Raw genomic sequence first — 17,185 nt, 5'->3', positions numbered from 1 at the left:
CAAGATGAAGCCTTATTCCCATAGTGTTGTGAAAGGATGTAATTACAAGAATAATATTTGAATGAACAGTTTTCCATTGTAAATGTGACCACTGGAATTCATAACCAGTGTACATGTTGACATTCGCTTATTGATGTACCATACCAACCAGACCTTTCATTTCTGTGGAGGTTCTTATTGAAAGGGTAAGGCCAACAATGGACTTCAAAAGAAATAATTACCCAATTAATATATATGCAGACACAATGACCCTGACAAACCAAAAGATAGTCAGCCGCTTCACTTGCATAGTGGCTTGAAAAATGAATTGGAAGCTGTTATTTTATGCTTTCTTCTTTATGTTCATTTATAGTAATGTATAGTGTCCACTATCTCAGCCATCTTGTTACAGGATGATTTTTCCAATCTAGGCCGTGCACATAGAACATAGAAATCTATAATATATTGAAGTCTCTTTGGCCAACAATGTTGTGTCAACCATGTAATCTACTCGAGAAACTGCCCAGAATTACCCTACCGCATAGCCCTCTACTTCTAGTCCTCTTAGCACTTCTTTGCCAAGTTATCAACATAACTTTCTTTCTTTTTCAATCTTTTTATTAAATTTCATATATAAAAAAAACAACACAAAATAATGAATAGATTACAGATTCAATAGACTTGAGATTACATTAGTAATAGGATAATAATATCCTATTAAAACATCCATCAACAAAAGGTACATAAATCAATCAAGTCTATATAAATATATATGAAAAACAAAAATAATTGTCGAAAAAAGAAAAAAAAATTGAAATTATATATGAGAGAAAATATATAATGAACAAAAATACTAAACTAAAACTAACATGGGCAATAATAGCACTTTATAAATATATAAAGGTGTCAAGAAAAACTCCAGAACTCCATACCTGAACAAGTATAAGTAGAGAAAAGGATCTGAAATAAGCCAAATTAATTCATATGAAAGTGTCGAATAAATGGTCCCCAGGTTTCTTCAAATTTAATTGAAGAATCAAAGATAGTGCTTCTGATTTTTTCCAAACTCAGATAAGAAATAGTTTGGGAGAACCACTGAAATGTAGTAGGAGGATTTACTTCTTTCCAGTTTTGTAATATAGACCTTCTGGCAATTAATGTTACAAAAGCAATCATTCGTCTGATTGAAGGGGAAAGCTGATTGCCATCTTCATTTGGTATACCGAAAATTGCAGTAATAAAATGGGGTTGTAAATCGATATTCCATACTGAGGAAATGACATCAAAAATGTCCTTCCAATAGTTATGTAAAGTGGGACATGTCCAAAACATGTGAGTCAATGAAGCCACTTCTAAGTGACATCTGTCACATTGAGGATTAATATGCGAATAAAATCGGGCAAGTTTATCTTTAGACATATAAGCTCTATGTACAATTTTAAATTGTATTAAAGCATGTTTAGCACAAATAGAGGAGGAATTAACCATTTGTAAAATTTTTTCCCATTTATCTGTTGATATATTACATCGAAGTTCTTTTTCCCATTCTTGTCTAATTCTATCCGATATTTCTGGCTGTATCTTCATAATCATGTTATAAATAAAAGCTACTAATCCCTTCTGACAAGGATTAAAAGTAAAAATCAAATCTGAAAAATCCGATGGAGTTGAATTAGGAAAAGATGGAAGAATTTTATGTAAGAAATTTCTAATTTGTAAGTATCTAAAAAAATTAGATTTAGGTAATTCAAATTTGTTGGATAGTTGATCAAAAGACATCAAAGTACCTTCAAAAAAAAGATCACGAAAACATTTTATACCTTTCCTTTTCCATATACTAAAAGCTTGATCTGTCAATGAAGGTTTGAAAAAAAAAATTACATAAAATAGGGCTGTCCAGAGCAAAGTTTTTCAGATTAAAGAATTTGCGAAATTGAAACCAAATTCGTAGTGTATGTTTAACAACAGGGTTAGATATCTGTTTATTGAATTTGGCTAAATCAATAGGAAGAAAAGAACCAAGAACGGAAAATATCGAATATCCCTTAACCTCACTACATTCCAAATTTACCCACTGTGGGCACACAGGTGAATCCAAATCTAGTTTCCAGTACATTAGGTTACGAATATTATTCGCCCAATAATAAAATCTAAAGTTAGGTAAAGCTAGACCACCATCTTTTTTAGACTTTTGTAATTGCCTTTTGCTTAACCTAGGATTTTTATTTTGCCAAACAAATGAGGAAATCTTTGAATCAATATTATCAAAAAAAGATTTAGGAATAAAAATTGGTAAAGCTTGGAATAAATATAAAAATTTCGGTAAAATCATCATTTTAATAGCATTAATCCGACCAACTAATGATAAAAATAAGGAAGACCATCTAGTAGTAAGTTGCTGAATTTGATGAAGCATAGGTAAAAAATTCAGTCCAAATAAATCTTTATATTTCTTGGTGATTTTTATACCTAAATAGATAAAGTTATCAGTAACAACTTTAAATGGCATCCTATCACTCAATAAAGTTTGCGCGTTTAAAGGGAATAACTCACTCTTATCTAAATTTAACTTATAACCAGAAAAACTACCAAATTGAGCCAACAAGGATAAAATAGCAGGAATAGACCTACTAGGATTAGAAATATATAACAACAAATCATCAGCATAAAGCGATAATTTGTATAACTTCTCATTACGGGTAATACCAAAAATATTAGGAGACTCACGAATAGCAATAGCTAAAGGTTCTAATGCAATATTAAATAATAAAGGACTTAAAGGACAACCTTGTCTCGTACCACGAGATAATTGAAAAAAAGAGGATCTATAATTATTTGTAAGAACAGAAGCAACAGGTTTATAATATATTAATTTAATCCATGATATAAAATTAGGACTAAAATTAAAGTTTCTCAATGCATTAAATAAATATGTCCATTCAACTCTATCAAAGGCTTTTTCAGCATCTAATGAGATAACACATTCTGGGGTTGTAGGAGATGAAGTATAAATTATGTTAATCAATTTTCTAATATTAAAAAAGGAATATCGATTCCTAATAAAACCAGTTTGATCTTCTGAAATAATCTGTGGTAATACCTTTTCTAATCTAATGGCTAAAATTTTTGTAAGAATCTTAGAGTCTACATTTAATAATGATATAGGGCGATAAGATGCACATAAGGTAGGATCTTTATCTTTTTTAAGAATTAAAGAGATAGTAGCTTCATAAAACGATTGAGGTAATCTCTTCTTAACAAACGCATCATTAAAGATTTCACATAGCCAAGGAGAAAGCAATAAAGAAAAAGTTTTAAAAAATTCTACAATAAAACCATCAGGACCAGGAGCTTTCCCTGAATTCATTGATGAGATAGCCTCTCTTATTTCATCCATAGAAATAGGAGCATCAAGCAAGCTACAATCTTCATCTATCAGTTTAGAAATATTCAAATTATTAAAAAAATTATCCATCGTAAACCGGTCACCGTCAAATTCTGATTGATATAAAGATTTATAAAAATCTTGAAAAGTGTTATTGATTTCTTTATAATCAGTATGTAGCGGTGTGCTACAAGCAGCGCTAAAATTACGACACCGAGTCGGTAACTGCAGTCGAAGGAAAAACTTTATTCGAAAACTTCAGCCTCACTTTTTAAGCCTCTGTCAACCGGCCCCCCATGGCGAAGAGGCTCCAAAGCTCTGTGCTCGCAAACCCCCGTAGGCTATCTAATTGTGAGTCGGTTCGCATACGCTAGGAAATGAGCCGCCACATAACCCCCCCCCAGAACCGGCGATACACCCCCCAATGTCCACAGCCTGGGCCAGAACCTGCTTGGGAGGTCGGCCTCTGCGCCGAGGCGCCGGAAACTCGGCCGGTTGCGCCAGGTCCACATGGGCCGGCTTGAGGCGGTCCACCGTGAAAACCTCCTCCTTCCCCCCAACGTCCAGCACGAACGTGGACCCGTTGTTCCGGAGCACCGTAAACGGCCCCTCGTATGGCCGCTGCAGCGGTGGCCGATGCCCGCCCCTTCGTACAAACACAAACTTACAGTTCCGTAGGTCTTTGGGTACGCAGGTCGGGTGCTGCCCATGCTGTGAAGTGGGTATGGGGGCCAGGTTACCGAGCTTCTCGCGAAGTCTGCCCAGGACTGCAGCGGGTTCTTCCTCTTGCCCCCTCGGGGCTGGTAGGAACTCCCCGGGGACGGCCAGGGGCGCGCCGTATACCAACTCGGCCGACGAGGCGTGCAGGTCGTCCTTGGGCGCTGTGCGGATGCCGAGAAGGACCCAGGGAAGCTCGTCCGCCCAGTTGGCTCCTCGCAGGCGGGCCATGAGGGCCGACTTCAGGTGACGGTGGAAACGCTCCACTAGCCCGTTCGACTGTGGGTGGTAGGCAGTGGTGTGGTGCAGCTGAGTCCCCAAAAGGCTGGCCATAGCTGACCACAGGCTGGAGGTGAACTGGGCGCCTCTGTCGGAGGTAATGTGGGCTGGTACACCAAAGCGGGATATCCAGGTGGCGATCAGGGCTCGGGCGCAAGATTCGGAGGTGGTGTCGGTGAGCGGGACCGCCTCTGGCCATCTTGTGAACCGGTCCACGATAGTCAGGAGGTAACGCGCTCCGCGCGACACTGGCAGGGGGCCCACGATATCCACATGAATGTGGTCGAAACGCCGGTGGGCGGGATGGAACTGCTGCGGTGGGGCTTTGGTGTGCCGCTGCACCTTGGCCGTCTGGCAGTGCATGCACGTCCTGGCCCATTCACTGACCTGTTTGCGGAGTCCGTGCCAAACGAACCTGCTGGAAACCATCCGGACAGTTGTCCGGATGGAGGGATGCGCCAAGTTATGAATGGAGTCGAAAACACGTCGCCGCCAGGCTGCGGGGACGACCGGACGGGGCTGGTTGGTGGCGACGTCACAGAGCAGGGTCCTCTCACCTGGGCCCACAGGGAGGTCCTGGAGCTGCAAACCAGAGACTGCAGTCCTGTAACTCGGAATCTCCTCATCTACCTGCTGTGCCTCTGCCAGTGCCTCAAAGTCTACCCCTTGGGAAAGGGCATGAACGGTAGGGCGAGAGAGCGCATCCGCCACGACATTGTCCTTACCCGAGACGTGCCGGACATCCGTTGTGTATTCAGAGATGTAGGACAGGTGGCGTTGCTGGCGGGATGACCAGGGGTCGGATGCTTTCGTAAACGCAAAGGTAAGCGGTTTGTGGTCCGTGAACGCGGTGAAGGGCCGACCTTCTAGGAAGTACCTGAAATGCCGGATTGCCAGGTAGAGCGCCAACAGTTCCCGGTCAAAAGCACTGTACTTGAGCTCGGGTGGCCGCAGGTGTTTGCTGAAAAACGCCAGGGGTTGCCAGCGACCTGCGATGAGCTGCTCCAGCACCCCACCGACTGCCGTGTTTGATGCGTCCACTGTGAGGGCGGTAGGGGTGTCCATTCTGGGATGTACTAGCATTGCGGCGTCAGCCAAAGCTTCCTTCGTTTGAACGAAAGCGGCGGCGGACTCCTCGTCCCAGGTAATGTCCTTGCTCGGACCCGACATCAGGGCGAACAGGGGGCGCATGATCCGGGCAGCTGAAGGGAGGAAGCGGCGGTAGAAATTGACCTCGGGCAGCTGCTCCAGGAATGCCTGCTCAAACATGAGGCCTGTGTGTCCCTCGGCCAGAGACAACATCTCATTCATTAAAGCCGATGGAGGTCTGTCGCCCAAGCCATCCAGGTGCAGTAAACGGGCAGCCCGCTCGCGCCGTGAGAGTCCGAAAGTCCTGAGGAGCAGGGCTTTGAATTCCGTGTACTTGCCGTCTGCCGGGGGCGACTGTACGAACTCCGCGACCTGGGCAGCTGTGTCCTGGTCGAGGGAGCCCACCACGTAGTAGTAGCGGGTGTCTTCTGAGGTGATCCGGCGAACGTGGAATTGGGCTTCGGCTTGCTGGAACCATAGGTCCGGGCGCTGTGTCCAGAAACCCGGCAGTTTCAACGAAACCGCATGAACAGAGGCGGCGTCGGTCATTTCTGGTCCAAAAATCGTTTGGACCGTCGGGGTCACCAATTGTAGCGGTGTGCTACAAGCAGCGCTAAAATTACGACACGGAGTCGGTAACTGCAGTCGAAGGAAAAACTTTATTCGAAAACTTCAGCCTCACTTTTTAAGCCTCTGTCAACCGGCCCCCCATGGCGAAGAGGCTCCAAAGCTCTGTGCTCGCAAACCCCCGTAGGCTATCTAATTGTGAGTCGGTTCGCATACGCTAGGAAATGAGCCGCCACAAGTAGTTAAATTACCGTCTTGTTTACGAATTTTAATAATTTGTCGCTTAGTCGAAATAGCTTTTAATTGATTAGCTAACAATTTACCAGTTCGATCACTATGAATATAAAATTGAGCCCTAGTCTTAATTAATTGATTCTCAATTGAAGAAGATAATAATAAACTATGTTCCATTTGAAGCTCAACTCTCTTCTTATAAAGTTCTTTGGTAGGAGTAACGGAATAAATCTTATCAATTTCTTTAATTTTATCCACCAATAAAGCTATATCTGAATATCTTTGTTTTCTTTTACCAGCGGAATATGAAATAATTTGTCCACGAATAAAAGCCTTGAAAGAGTCCCAAAGTATTCCTTTATCAATCTCTTCATTATAGTTTGTTGAAAAAAATAAGTCAATTTGTTGTTTTATGAAGGTAATAAATTCTGGATCTTGAAGTAAAGTAGCATTAAGTCTCCAAGATCTAGTATTGATAGAAGAATCCGAAATCTTGATAGATAACTTCAAAGGCGCATGATCCGAAATAGCAATAGAATCGTATTTACAATCAATAACATCTGTTAATAAACGATGATCAATAAGAAAGTAATCAATTCTAGAATAACTATGATATACATGTGAAAAAAATGAAAATTCTTTACCTTTAGGATTCAAAAACCGCCATATTTCAGTAATTCCAGAATCAACCATAAAAGAATTAATAAGTAAAGCTGATCTATTCGGAAGAGTTCGAATAGGTTTAGATCTATCCATCGAAGGATTCAAACAACAATTAAAGTCTCCACCCATAATCAACATATATTCATTCAAATTAGGAAGAGAAGTAAATAAACGTTTAAAAAATTCAGGACAATCAAAGTTTGGAGCATAAATATTAACTAAAACAACTTTCCGATTAAAAAGTGAACCAGTTATCAACAAAAATCTACCCTGTGGATCAGAAATAATTTCATAATGTGTAAACGAAATTGAGGCGTCTATAAAAATAGACACACCCCTAATTTTAGCGGTACAATTTGAGTGAAATTGTTGACCTTTCCAGAACCTAAAAAAACGTTGATTATCCTCCCTCCTAATGTGGGTCTCCTGTGCAAAAATAATATTAGCGTTCAATCTATGGAATACTTTAAATATTTTTTTACGTTTAATCGGATGATTTAAACCATTAGTATTCCACGAGATAAAGTTAATAGATTTATCCATCATACCAATATTAATTGTGTGTATCATAAAAGGTTAAAAAGACACATAACCCACAATTTAGGAAGAAGGAAAATTGATTCAGGAGCAACCGGAGATCCTGACACCTCAACAATATTAACAATTTAAAGTCAGCCCATAAACTAAAAGCAAAAAAATAAAAAGCAAAAGCATGAAAAAAGATCCCTCCCCCCTCCCCCCACCCTTTGAAAGAAAGCCAAGCGGCAGGCGCATAAACTAATACTAATATTACCCCCATTTCAAGATGGCAGCTCCATAAGAAAATTTTTTAAGAAAAAACTATATAACACCCCAATTAAAATATAGAGTTGCAAAAAAAAAAAAATATATATATATATATATATACCTACATATATATATATATATATATACACATACACATACACACCCATATCAGACAAATCAAAAAAAAAACTAAAATAGTAAAACCAGAAAGATCATTAATAAAAAAAAATGCACATTAAAGTTTAAAAATGTGATACACCTTTAAAAAAGAAATTCCATATTCAGATACAAAGATGACGTTTCACAAGCCAAGACTTATGGGAAGAAGAAACGACATTTTGAGAAAGCCATATTACAAAATATGAATATAAATTCAGCAATCTAATAAGAAAATATAGTAAAAAAGTTATCAAAATAGAATATTTTTATAAAAAAAAGATTTAATAGACACTACAACATATTTAAAAAAAAAACTAAAGAAAAAGAATTCAAAACCTTTGTTCCATTTCTAAATACAGGCAAGCAAATAAACGCTTATAAAAAGTAAAGACTTATGGGAAGAAGAAACGACATTTTGAAAAAAAATAATTCATTATTACAAAATACAAACGTATATAAAAAAAAGGATATTATAAAAATTAAAACAGCATCTATAAGCAATAATAATAGTAGTAAAAAAAAAAGACCCAGACCCATAGTTCAAAATAAGAAGTTATAACCCAACTTCCAGGGTTAAAACTTAAAATGAAATAACATCCTCTCTCCAAAAAAAAAATCTTCAATGTAACTCATAGTTCAAGTTGCACTAGAGGATCGATATTCTTCAACAAATTTCTTCGCTTCTTCAGGAGTGATAAAAAAGTGTAGACTGTTGTCGGGCAGCACCATTCTAAGCTTCGCTGGATACATTAAAGCTTGTTTAAAACCAAACGAATGAATCTCTGCCATCACTGGTTTAAAAGCGATCCTGGCTTTCATAACTTCATACGAATAGTCTTCAACTATTCGAAATGAATAATTTCTGTAGGAGATCATACCTTTTTTACGAGCTAATCGAATTAAAAGCTCTTTCTCACGAGGATAATGAAGGCGAACAATCACCGCTCGTGGTTTATCAGACACAGGCGAAAGCCTCGCAACTCTATGAGCGCGGTCAATAACAGGTTCATTTTTCAAACCTTCACCACCGAAAATTTCCCACAGTAATTTAGAGAAAAATTCAGTTAAATCACCGGACTCAACTTTTTCGGGAATTCCGATGATGCGCAAATTCTGTCTGCGAGAACGATTTTCAAGATCAGTAATTTTAAACTTGTACTGATCTAAAGTTTTAGCAGTCGACTCTATCTTCTTCTCTAACACTTCAATTATACGTGCTTTTTCACAAATTGATTGTTCAAGAGTCGTGATCTTATTTCCATGCTGTTGAACCTCTAACGCCTGCGACTGAAACTTAGTTTCAAGCGATTTAACAACTCCTTCAAGATCGGATATTTTCGAAGTAATCCTCCTTTCAAAACTTAACAGTTTACTGTCCAATTTACCTTCTAGTCTGCCTTCCAGAGCCGCAAATTTAGCATCCAGTTTATTGTCCAATTTACTTTCCATAGCCGCAAATTTAACATCCAGTTTAGTGTCCAAAAGACCAACAATTGCGTCGATGGATACAGGATCCTTAGCCGATTTCTTACTTGTAGCCATTTTAGGTTTGACAAGATTAGATCAACTATTATTTTAGGAAAAAAGGGTCAATCAAAGGTAGCAACTCATATGATTAAGTTCGAAAAGGTCTAATTAAAGGGTGATTATAGTTAAAAAAATAAAGAGCGCCTAAAAGGCAGATGCTTACGCCGCCATCTTGAAACTCCACCCCCCCCAACATAACTTAACAATCCTTGTCAGGTTTGATATTTTGTACGTGGATCTATATAAAATAATCCTTTCAGTAGCTTGGCTCAGAACAAGTAAATCAAAACAAAAGCAGCAAGCAAACCATGTGTATACTGAAGGTCAGACAGTCAAACTGGCCCTTCTGGGTGGTTTTCAGTATGCTGTCAATAGAACATGTCAGACCGTCTTTGTTTCTTCCAGCTTCTGAAGCAGAGATATGATAATATGATTTTCATACTGTGGCATGAATTATGTAATAATGTAAATAGCATATTTGGCATCATTAGACTCCTTAATTGGAATATGGCAAGCTATTGCACTACAGGAAACTTAGATGTATCAAATTATTGTGAAAGTCTGTTACAGCATTCTCCACTTTGTTCTGTTGTAGCTACATATGTGGTCTGCCAATCACAAGGCCAATACTAAGAGTCAAGTAGAAGACTCCTAAGATGAGTCCACTTGGAGACCTTACAACATAGTGCCCCTTGCACTGTTATATTAAGATCAAAAATTATATATATGAGTGAATTGGATTTGAATTATTATTACAAACATCTGAGCTAATATTAAATATGAGCAACTTGCACCTAAACATTCATTGTATTCAATACTATTTGTTTGAATACATCAAATTCAGCACCTAACAATATTTTTCTTCGAGATATAATTGCAATATAATGTCACACAAATTACTGCATTAGGCACTGGATCCATTAAATGATATAAGGATGAGCATTATCTAAATAGTGAACTTGTTTGTTGCTTTTACTTATGCTTTGATATGGTTCAGTCTTATAAACACATTGAAGTGGTACAGTGATTCTGCTCTTTAAACTAATCCTCCAGTGCATTCCCATTACACAGATGCCCCTCAGGATTGAGTACTAATCCCCCTCCTTTACTCTCTGTATACCCATAACTGTGTCGCCACTCACAGCTCTAATCTGCTAATTAAATTTGCTGATGACACTGCACTGATTGGCTAATCTCAAATAATAATGAGGCAGCCTACAGAGAGGAAGTCATCACCCTGACACAGTGGTGTCAAGAAAACAACCTCTCCTCAACATTGCAAAATCAAAGGAGCTACTTGTGGACCACAGGAGGAATGGAGACAGGCTAACCCCTATAGACATCAATGGATCTGGGTTTAAAAGGGTGAACAGCTTTAAGTTCCTCGGCATAAACATCACCCAGGATCCCATGTGGTCTGTTTACACCAGCTGTGTGGTGAAAAAGGCACAACAGCACCTCTTTCATCTCAGATGGTTGAAGAAGTTTGGTATGGCCCTCCAGATTCTAAGAACTTTCTATAGGGGCACAATTGAGAGCGTCCTGACTGGCTGCATCACTGCCTGATATGGGAACTGCACTTCCCTCAATCGCAGGACTCTGCAGAGAGTGGTGTGGACAACACAGTGCATCTGTAGTTGTGAACTTCCCACTATTCAGGACATTTACAAAGGATCATTGGAGACCTGAGTCACACTAAACACAAACTGTTCCAGCTGCTACCATCCAGGAAATGGTATCGCAGCATAAAAGCCAGGATGAACAGGCTTTGGGACAACTTCTTCCACCAGGCCATCAGACTGTTTAAATCATGCTGTTGCTACTATATTTCTATGCTATATTGAGTGTGCTTTCAGGTAGATGGAGAAGGCAGTCCATCTAAGAGAAGGAAAACTCTGATTTCAAACCTCCGCTGCCTTGCGGCCATACCCACTTATGGGAAAGGCTTCGAGAGTAAACCCTGAGGACAAATCCAGAGCTGGAGTCCCTAAGGCAGTCTGACGTTGCCTTCAACATCGCTCTGGCAACTGGTCACTGGCGCAAAGCTGTATCGGCCCTTGCCCTTACCTTGGACAACATCGGTGGCATGGAGAGGGGAGACCTGCTGCTTGGACAACTGCCAGTCTTCTGTACAACCTTTCCCAGGCCTGCACCCTGGAGAGGACACTTGCAAGAATTTCCAGGTGCAGATCCATGGTCTCGCAAGACTAACGGATGTCATCCATTGACTATCCTGTTGTACATAATATTTATTATAAATTACTATAATTGCACATTGCACATTTGAACGGAGATATAATGTAATGATTTTTATTCCTTATATATTTGAAGGATATAAGTAATAATGTCAATTCAATTCAATTCACTCTTTGGCAAGGGTTCTCTGCTTCATTCATTTCATGGGTCTAACGTATTGATGCATTTATGAAGAAGGCTTGCCAGCAACTATACTTCATTAGGAGATTGTGGAGTTTTGGTATGTCGCCAAAGGCTCTAACAAATTTCTACAGATGTACCATGGAGAGCATTCGAACTGGTTGTATTACCATCTGGTATGCAGGGGCCACTGCGCAGAATCAGGAAAGCGCTGCATGTTATAAACTCCATCATGGGTATTGGCCTCTTCAGCATCAGCATCCTTAAAAGGCGATGCCTCAAGAAGGCGGCATCTATCATTAAGGACCCTCCCCACCCAGGATATGAGCTTTTCTTATTACTACATTCAGAGCAGACACACAGGAGTTTAAAATCACACACACAACTTGTTAGGAACAGCTTCTTTCCCTCTGCCATCACATTACTGAACAGTCCACAAACCCATAAACATGATGTCTCTATCTTTGCACAACTTATTTATTATTATGCATTTCTTATTGTAATTTATTGTACATTTTATCTTCATTGCCACAAAGAAACAAATGTCATGAAATACTGTTTGTAAGTGATAATAAAACTGATTCTGATTCTGACTGAAAGAAAACCCATCTCTATCTCACAGGAAGAATCATTGGATGAATCACCAGCTCATTTTGTAATCAAGTCAAACTTGTTTATCAGAAAAACTCTTTTCCCTTCTTTAATAAATGATAATTGTGCTCTGAGGAAATGGCAGATTAGGGCAGATTTTATTTGGAAGTATTTCCTTTAACTCAGAATCCCCCGACTGCCTGGTAGATGCTGCAGCGTGAACAGATGGAATCCTAAAGTGAGAGTCCTCAGGGTTTTCTGACCATGCAGCATGGATCATAGATTGTGAGTACATTCATTTATGAACACAGTTCAATGACTTTGGAAATGAGGCAAATAAAATATAGTGAGGCCTTTTTCTGTCTCCTTTGTGAATTGAGTAATCGAAAATGCATGTAAGAAAGAACTAGCCAGTGGCCATCAGGGCAAATTCCACTCAATATAGATTCACTGCTGTCTTCTTTCTCTATTCATGCCTTAATCCCCTGAGCCTGGAGGGAGTCTGTTTACTTCTTCTTTCGGCATGGCAGTCTGTGATATTTCATCTTTGCTAAGTCGCCTGCGCTTTAGATTATCACTCTGCACGAGCTCAATAAATCAGTACAGTCCAGGCTGCATCTCCTGATTCATGTGAGAAACCAAAAATTGCTAGTTTTGCAGGATTTTCATCTAATTTTTCATTTCTTCAAGCAATGCTTTATCATTCTCAAGTGGAGACCCAATATCCTGTGAAACAATTGTAAGGTACAGTGCAATCTCGATAAAACTAACTTGATTTTATTGAAGGAAAGGAAAGTTTAATTCTATCAAAGTTGATCCCAAGTTAGTGGTTGTTATGTCACTTCTTTAATAAAAATATCAGAATTCCTGCAATCACATGGATCTCACTATTTACACATTAGGAATGTAAATGGCCCCTAATCCACTATCATTTTTTAGAATGTATATCATGATCCCTTTAATAAATATGAGAGTTCAGGAAAGCTTCCTTCATTATCATTTGAAATCTCAGGAGAATAAAAAACCCGAAGGTTGAACGTTAGTGTAAATCTATAACTGACATTGATTTGAAGCTGTTTCTAATTGGTTAAAGCCAGGAGAATTCATAATGGGGGAAAGACTGACGGGAGGTACAGACAGATGGAAGACCTCGTTTGAATATATTGTTCGTCAATCACTCGCAAGTGTTACAACCTGAGACTTAGAAAGCAGGAGATGCCAGATATGAGCCAATAGAAAAGAACATTTGAGGGGAAGAGTGCAGTAGCAAAGCTCCATGAGCAGTGAAAGTGAACATCAGAAGTGGTACAGCAGAGAAAAAAAATATATAGTATTAGAGTGCAATCAAACTGCCTAAGTGAGGAGCCAGCAAATTCATTTACTTAGAGTATACGTATGGTGTGGGTAAAGGCATTTGTAATGAAAGGGCTAACTCAATTTCTTAAACTAGCTGGTGCTGGCAAAGTCTATTGATTTTTAAATATAGCTGAGCAGAGAGCCTATCATGATTAACAAAAGAGGGGAAAAATTACACTAGCAACTGGACAATCTGAGCATGGAACTGAATAGCTACAGTAACAATAGACTTTAAATACAGTACTGTGAAACTGAACATAGGTTGTGTCAGAGATTTCAGGTCTGGGTATGATTGCAAAGTTGTAACTGAGAATGCATGATAAAGTGTGATTGAGGCAGTGCTGCAGTATTCACTTACAACACTGTGACAATATGCTAGATATATATTTGCATATGTTTGATTAAATAGAGCAAGCTAATAATAAACAGAAATTAGAGACTGGTGCTCTGCAAACTTGTCAACCTGTTATATGACTCTATTTATATAACAGGTTACTGATTATCATGTTGGTAGTCAGAGGCTTTATCCCAGGGCTGAAATGGTTGCCAGAAGAGGACACGGGTTTAAGGTGCTGGGGAGTAGGTACAGAGATTAATCAGGGGTAAGATTTTTACTCAGAGAGTGGTGAGTGCGTGGAATGGGCTGCCGGCAACAGTGGAGGAGGCGGATACAATAAGGATCTTTTAAGAGGTTTTTAGATAGGTACATGGAGCTTAGCAAAATAGAGGGCTATAGGTAAGCATAGTAATTTCTAAGGTAGGGACATGCTCGGCACAACTTTGTGGGCCGAAGGGCCTGTATTGTGCTGTAGGTTTTCTATGTTTCTATGGTTCATCCAGTCTAGGTACATACCTGATGAAAGATCAATGAAATGAATCAACAGGCCAGATGTTCCTTGGCCTAGCCCATATCTCACATTCACCGTCTACAAGATACTTCCACGCCCAAGCATCTTCTTGTAACCTCAATACCTTGTTTCACTGAGAGATAGTGATTTGAAAGCAATGAATAGACCTCATGCTGTGGAAACTGGGCTCCTTCCTGTGTCCATCCTGATGGCCTTTGATATCTCACACTAATTGGAGCCTTTTCCACTGCTTCTAAATGTCACTGATCACCAAAGACATTTTGAAATGGTTTAAGTGTGTTTAAATAAGTTAAGAGACATATTTTAAAACATATTTAATTCCAAAAAGTTAATTAAATTATTGATATTAATTAAATTAAAGTAAAAAATAAGAAGGGTTTTTAATAGAGATCCACAAGAACATAACCAAATGGCAGAACAGCTTTGGAAGACACCAGTCCCATGATTCCTAATCTCTGTTTATTTATTATTTTTATTCTCTTGGAACAAATGTGCAAATATATGTAAGCCTGACATACTATCATGTTTATGATGCTGCCTCTTGAACAGTATGTTTGTGACTGGAATAAGGACAAAGTGTTGAACATGAATTGTATCTGGAACTTGAGATTAAGAGAATTTAGAAATTCTCCTGATCTCAGTGGTGAGCCCAAGGACAGGGGGCAAAGTTCAGTTGTTCCAGCGTTAACTCATAGTTCCATTTTTCAGTACATGGGCATGGAAAACTGAGTGCACTGATTGTGGTGCTGATAATACATTTCTATTTTGGAATGCCATCTAGGCATCAGAGTGATGTGGCCTGTTAAGTTTGTTCCTCTCTCCACTCTTGTTGCCTGAACTGCTGAAGGATTTCAGCACTTTTCATTTTGGTTTCGATTTTCAGCATCAGTATCATTTTGCTCTGTATCCATACTTCACTGGTAATAGAAACCAGGCTGGTTTTAAAAAAAATCTATAAAAGAAAAGGCCTTAAATGATTGAAAGAAAGCAATCAGAATTACAGGACGTCATATTTAAGCCATAAAAACTAGCTAAAACAGAAGCAGAAACAAGCGAACATCTGTAGATGCTGGAAACCCAAACAACACACGCACACACCAAAATGCTGGAGGAACTCAGAAAGCCAGGCAGCATCTATGGAAAAGAGTGCAGTTGATGTTTCAGGCTGAGACCCTTCAGCAGGACTAGAGAGAAAATAAAAGATAAGGATTAGATTTACAAGGTGAGGAGAGGGGCAGGAGAAACACAAGGTAATAGGTGAAACCAGGAAGGGGAGAAGTGAATTTAAGCTATCTTCTGAGTCAATGGAAAAAAGACCGAACAATGTATGACTTTGAAACACAGCATAGAAACAGGCCCTTCAGCCCAATTTATCCATGCCAACCAAGATATCCTTCTAAACTGGTCCCAGTTATCCATGTTTGGCCTACATCTTTCTAAATTTTTCCTATTCATGCATCCATCCAAAAGTCTTAAATTTGTGCTCGCTTGGTCATCATATAGAGGATATTAAAATTGGAATGGTTCAGAGAAGATTAGCGTGGCCCCTGCAAAAGGATGACATGCATAATTATGAAACATTTCATATTTTTAGGGTGACATGGTATGTACAGCAGTTAGCATAATGCTATTACTCTCACCAGATGCGGATATGGCCCAAGTGCGGAGTGAGAGACACTGAGGCAGGTCAATAATTCACAGACTTTAATGCGAACAATGCTAAAGGGAAAAAGAAAACAATAAACTCTAGGCCAAACAGGGCCATTGACTAAAACACCCAAATGGAAAATGAAGCCTACTCTGCGGCTGAAAAGAACAACTAAGAATAAAATATACACCGCCAGTCTCCAGAGCCAGTTGATTTGACAGTCCAATTTCTCAAGCAAGGCGGAATGCAGTTAATGAAGTGTAGCTATGTCTTGACAAATACTACGTCAGAATGAATGGAGTTACATACTATCACAATGAAATAATAATTAGCTGACACGTGCATATTCACGAGCAAATTGTCAAATCGGATGTGCTGCCTAATCCGTGGTTGTGACAATTACAGCACCAGAGACCGGGTTCAATTCCTGCCTTTGCCAGTGAGGTGTTTGTAAATTCTCCCCATCACCGTGTGAGTTTCCTTCTGATACATCGGTTTCCTCCCACATTCCAAAGACATGCAGGTTAGTAAATTAATTGGTCACTAATTAGGCAATATGGGCTCATTGGGCTAGAAGGGCCAGTTACCATGCTGTATCTCTAAATAAATATATTATTATTATTATTATTATTATTATTATTATTATTATTATACTTATCTAACCACTTCCACCATCAGCTCTTTCCATATAGGGAACACCCTCTGTGTGAAAGAATTACCACTCAGGTCCCTTTAATTCTTTATCCTCTCAACTTATATCTATGTCTTCTAGTTTTTGATTCCCTTTTCCTAGGAGAAAGACTGTGTGTTCTCACTTTATCTATGCCCGTCAGGAATTTATACTCTCCTAAATGTCTACTTCACTATCCTGTCTACCTGTGACACCACTTTCAGAAGTTTGTATGTATTCCTACTCCTAGGAATTGGCATTGGAATTAATTTCTTATTGTCTCATGTACA

General features: G+C 39.1%; 1 protein-coding gene and 1 non-coding gene across 4 annotated transcripts in view; one reads left to right on the top strand and one right to left on the bottom strand.

Annotated features, from left to right (window-relative positions):
• The window catches only part of LOC132391693 (general transcription factor II-I repeat domain-containing protein 2-like), a 226,475-nt gene that overhangs the window by 153,909 nt on the left and 55,381 nt on the right, over positions 1-17,185 (bottom strand). The gene's annotated exons all lie outside the window — the stretch shown is intronic.
• Positions 16,066-16,169, top strand: LOC132392039 (U6 spliceosomal RNA). The gene has a single exon (XR_009511417.1). It is a non-coding gene; the product is annotated as a U6 spliceosomal RNA (small nuclear RNA).

This window comes from Hypanus sabinus, chromosome 3 (assembly GCF_030144855.1).
Source record: "Hypanus sabinus isolate sHypSab1 chromosome 3, sHypSab1.hap1, whole genome shotgun sequence".
In the NCBI taxonomy this organism is placed as follows: Eukaryota; Metazoa; Chordata; class Chondrichthyes; order Myliobatiformes; family Dasyatidae; genus Hypanus; species Hypanus sabinus.
Note: the sequence above shows the minus strand (reverse complement) of the source record. Positions and strands in the feature narration are given on the sequence as shown.